General features: G+C 38.7%; 1 pseudogene; it reads right to left on the bottom strand.

The window, feature by feature from the left end:
- Positions 1–797: 797 nt before the first annotated feature.
- On the bottom strand, positions 798–5,108 carry LOC114106275 (C2 domain-containing protein 2-like; annotated as a pseudogene).
- Positions 5,109–5,349: the final 241 nt, after the last annotated feature.

Here is a 5,349-nt window from a genome sequence, read left to right as displayed (position 1 = left end):
AAAATTTTAGTTCAAAGAAAGGATTTTAACAGCTACTAGAATTTCAAAAGCCAAGTCACATTTACAGAAAAACCAACAGTCAATTTCTCAACAGAAACCCTAATGTCCAGGAGGACTTGGAATAATGTATTTCAAATTCTGAAAGAAAATAACAGCCAACCAAGATCACTGTCTCCAATAAACCACCAGAATTGTAGTATCAGAGATGAAGAAGAAATAAACACCTACTAAGATGAGCATAAATGAAAAAAAATCATTACTACTATGTGTGCATTGCAGAAGATACTTAGAAGAATTCTACACATAGAAGATTAAAAACAAATGAGAGATCTTGGATAAGAATAAATTACATTAGAAGTGTGGATGAACATGTAACAATTAGGATAGAAGCAAATATTAAATGTAAATCAAAATGTCAAGAAATAACACATTCCTCCTATAATAACACTGAATATAAATGGTCTCATTTCTACAAAAAGTAGACATAGAGAATACAAATGGTCTCATTTCTACAAATCATAGACATAGATCGTGAGACTGGACTAAAAAAACAAGTCCCAATTACTGTTGCCTGCAAGAAACACATTTACGGTCAAGGATATTCACAGGCTAAAAGAAAAAGAATGAAAAATGACATTTCATGTAAATGACACCTGAAAACAAGAAGGAATATCTATTCATACCCAACAGTGCACATTTCAAGCAAAAAAATAGAGGAGAAAAAGAAGGTCACCACATACTAGTAAAGGAAAAAAATCATGCCATGGTCCTGGGCTCCTCAGAGAGATGAGAGGGTATCAGTGCTCTGCGGGACCTGGAAACCACCATTGAAGCCACCATGCTGGCCTGCCCAAGATGTGCACACCTAATAACATAAAACACTATGCAACATAAAGGTTCATATAGGCCCCAATATAATAATACCAGGTGATTCCAATGTATCTCTCTCACTAATAGATAGGTCGTCCAGACACAAAGTTAACAAAGATACTACAGAATTATATCATAGTGTAAACCAAATGGATTTAAAAGATATTACAGAATATTTCATCTAACAACTGCTTAATACACTCTCTTTTCAGTTTTCACCAAAATAGATCATATTTTAGGCAATAAAGCAAGTGTTAGCAGATATGAAAATATTGAAATATTTCCATGTATCTGATTCCAATGATAATAGAATGACATTAAAAATTAACAGCAAGTAGAAAAACCACAGAAACTATACAAAGACATGGAGATTGAACAATACACATTTTAATGATGATTTGGTCAACAAAGGATTCTGAGAAGAAACTAAAAAATTCTGACTCAAACAAGAATAGAAATATAACATACTGGGAGCCCAAGAAGCCACTGCAGCAGCCTCCAGGAGACATTGACATCTGGCGTCCCTAGAGGCCAGGGTATACGCCAGCAATGGCATCCAGGGCCTTGTGGCTGCCATGTGTTCCAGTGCTCACCCCCTCTCCTCAGATATGCTGTGTCCACCATGGAAGGGCATTGCTGCCACCAGGGTCTCCAGGTGCCATGGTCCTGGGCTCTCCAGAGAGATGAGGTGGTAGCAGTGCCCTGCAGCACCTGGCAATCAATGCTGAAGTCACCGTGCCAGCCAACTTGAGGCGACCATCCACCGCTCAAGATGTGCACAATGTTGGGCTGACACTGCTGGTGTTCCTGGCCACACTGGTGATAGTCCTTACCATGTCAAGGCCATATATGACAAACACAATGTCAACACTGCACTGAATAGGAAAAACCTGAAAGGATTTCTTCTAAAATCAGGAACAAGACAAGGATGTCCACTCTCACCACTCCTATTCAATATAGTTCATGAAACTTTAGCCCCAGCAATTAGGCAAGAAAGGGAAATAAAAGTGGTTCAGATAGAAAAGAAGAAAGTCAAATTACCCCTGTCTGCAATGATATTATCCTAAACTTAGAAGATCTGAAAAGCTCCACCAGGAAACTTCTAAAGCTGATAAACAAACTCAGAAAAGTAACAGGATACAAAATCAACATATAGAAATCAATCATTTTTCTATTCAGTAGTGATGGATCTGCTGAAAAAGAAATCAGGGAAAATTTTTCATTAATGATAGCTTCCAAGAACATAAAATAGTTAGCAACAAATTTAACCAAAAAAGGTTAAAAACTTCTATAAGGAAAATTTACCAAAAAAAAAAATGAAAAAAAAATCCAGCTGAAGAAGACACCAAAAGATAGAAAGACCTCCCATGTTCATGGTTAGGGAGATTTAATGTTGTTAAAAGGGCCATATTACCAAAATCAATCTGCAGATCCAATGCAAGTGCAATAGAAATACCAATGATATTCTTTTCAAAACCAGAAAAAAAAATCCTTATATTTATCCAGAAGAACAAAAGACCTGGATAGTCATAGAAAATCTGAGCAAAAAGATTAAAGCTGGAGGTATCACAATGCCTGACTTTTAATTATACTACACAGTCATAGTAATCACTTTGGTACTGGCATAGAGACACACAGACCAATGGAACAGAATAGAAGACACAGAAACAAACCCACACAACTACAGAAATCTGGTTGACAAATGTGCCAAAAAAGTTACACTGGAGACAAGACAGCCTCCTTAACAAGTGATGCTGGGAAAACTGGATATTCATAAGATTGAAAATACATACCTCTCTCTCTCTGTACACAAGTCAACTCAATTGGACCAAAGACTAGAAAGTGCAACTGATAGAAGAGTAAAAAGGAAAAGCTACAACATACAGGTATAGGCAATGAATCCCTTAACAGGATTTCTACAACTCAGTAAATAAGAGCAATAATTTAGATGGCATCAAACGAAAACATGTCTTTACAGCAAAGGAAACAATTCATTGCACAAGGACAGAATCTACAGAAAGGGAGAAAATCTTTGCCAGTTATTCTTCTGGCAAAAGATTAATATCTCTAATATACAAAGAACTAAAAAAACTCAATATCAAAACACCCATTTTAATAAGTGGGCAAAAAAAGATAAACGGACATTTCTCAAAAAAGTAAAAAATGTCAAAAATTATATTTAAAAATGTGTTTTGTGTATTTATAAAAAATTAAAAATATATATTTATGAAATACATTTAAAAAATATAGTTGCCTTGAGACAACCATAGTCATCGGGGAAATGGAAATTAAAACTACACTGAGATTTCATTTCACTCCATTTGGAAAGACAGCCATCAAAAATAAAAATAACAATAAATGCTAGCAGAATGGGAGGAGGAAAGAACTCTCATACACAGTTTGTAGGAATGTAAATTAGTATAGCCACTATGGGAATCATTATGGAGATTCCCCCCAAGATTAGGAAGGGAATCATCATATCATCCAGCTATACCATTTACTCCTCAGTATTTATCCAAAAGAATTAAGGTCAGCATATTATAGTGATCCAGGCCTGATCATGCTTGTAGCAGCATTACTCACTATTGTGAACTGTGAATTATTGTATGAATTACCAAGTTAGTAACCAGCCTAGGTATCAGTCAGTAGATGACTGATATAGATAAAGAAAATGTGAAATATAGACATAATGAAGTTTTATTCAGCCATAAAGAATTATAAAATTATGTCATTTGCAGGAAAATGGATGGAATGGGAGAGCACTGTGTTAGACAAAAGTAAAGTAGACTCAGAAAGTCAAGAATCATGTTTTCTCTCAAATGTGGAATTTAGTAAGAAAAAAAAAGAGAACTCATGAAAATAGAAAGGAGAACAATAAGGAAGAGGAAGGAAATGAGGGGAGGAGAAGGAAGGAGGGAAAAGGGGGTACTGAGGATTTAAATTTATGAAATCATAATGTGCATATACAAACATACCACAATGAAACCACTATTCTGTGTAATTTTTATGTACTAATAAATAAAACCAACACTTAACAAACTGGCAGTTATCTAATGCAAAACAGAGGAAAACTCCTAGACACGCAGGATCCTGGACATACCTGTACAGTTGCTTTCTGTAATCTTGAAACAATCACTTCCAAGCCTGTGGCTGGCATTCGTCTGCCTGAGTGTAGGGCATGATATGAGATCTTAGAGATCCCCAAAATGATGTTAGTGCTCTTTTTCTGTAGAGACTTGAGTTTCAGCTTTGAAGATTCAGTGAGCTGCTGGATGGCAACTTTAGTGATCTGATTGATGCTGTTCAACACCAGCAGGTCTGTATCTGAAGAAGAAAACATCTTGCTGACAGGCGCACCATGACACAAGATAGCCTCAATGGAGATGTCCTTCTTGATGACCTTCACCTGATGGACATCTTCAGCAGAGACTCAGAGCTCAGCTGGGACAGGCTCCCCATATTATAGTGAGGCTTGGTCTTCATGGCAGTGACATTAGTGACCACAGTCCCACACGGAATCATAGTGTGGTCCTTTTCTATCTTGGCAGCAGCAACAGGGGGAGGGGTTTGACAGGATTTGAAGTCACTGGGTTCTATGTAAGGAAACTCTTCAGCAACTGATCCCAGCCCCAAGCTGATGAGGGTGGGCCAGTAAAACAGTTCTGCAGCCTGGAAGACTGCTTCTTGAATAGGTCCAGAGGGATAGTGGTCATGGCCAGCAGACCTCTGAGGACCACCAGTCCTCTGCAATCTGCAGGTGTAACTCCCTGTACTTGGTGTTCAGCTCAAAAGTGAATTCTTCCTTCCAATGAGGTGAGTAGAGTCTTGGCTAGGGTGCTGGTAAACCTCTGGATAGGATCATTCAGCTGGGCAATGCACACAGGGTTAATAGTACCTGAAGCACCAGGATCATTTTGCAGTGAGGCCCTGATATTCTTCACCAGTGGTTTTAGTTCATGAGCCCTTGGAGGTTTAGGAGGACAGGATTCCTGAATAGTACATGAAATGTGCTATGGATTCTGAGCTTCTTTTACATGTATCAGCTTGGTGCTCAGAACCACTGACAGAGAGGCAGAACTCACCAGGTTCTTCAAAATATCCTTGAGGGTTTCAATTATTGCATTTGTCTCACCTACCTGGCCTTCTCCTGGTGCTTTAGGCTGGATCTGGATGGTCACTTCTGGTACATGGATGCAGGACCACCTAATCTGATGTCTTCTTTCTTTTAGTTCATGCATAGCTCCAGGAAGAGCTGCATGTCATACATCTGATGTCTGAGCCCACTGCTGAGGATGCTGCACTGACCAGGAACTGATGGTTCTTGCCTACCATGTGACACGTCACCACCTTCTCCTGGGCTGACTGTACCATGCTGGAGACTTCTCCAACTACCAGTTCCTGGAGTTGTGGCCACTGATCCTGCTGAAAGGAGAGCTGCAGGGGGTCCCTTCTCCTTTTGACCTCATGTTTCAAGGCGAC

This window comes from Marmota flaviventris, chromosome 16 (genome assembly GCF_047511675.1).
Source record: "Marmota flaviventris isolate mMarFla1 chromosome 16, mMarFla1.hap1, whole genome shotgun sequence".
In the NCBI taxonomy this organism is placed as follows: domain Eukaryota; kingdom Metazoa; phylum Chordata; class Mammalia; order Rodentia; family Sciuridae; genus Marmota; species Marmota flaviventris.
The sequence above is the reverse complement of the archived record's forward strand: the minus strand, read 5'-3'. Positions and strand labels throughout refer to the sequence as shown.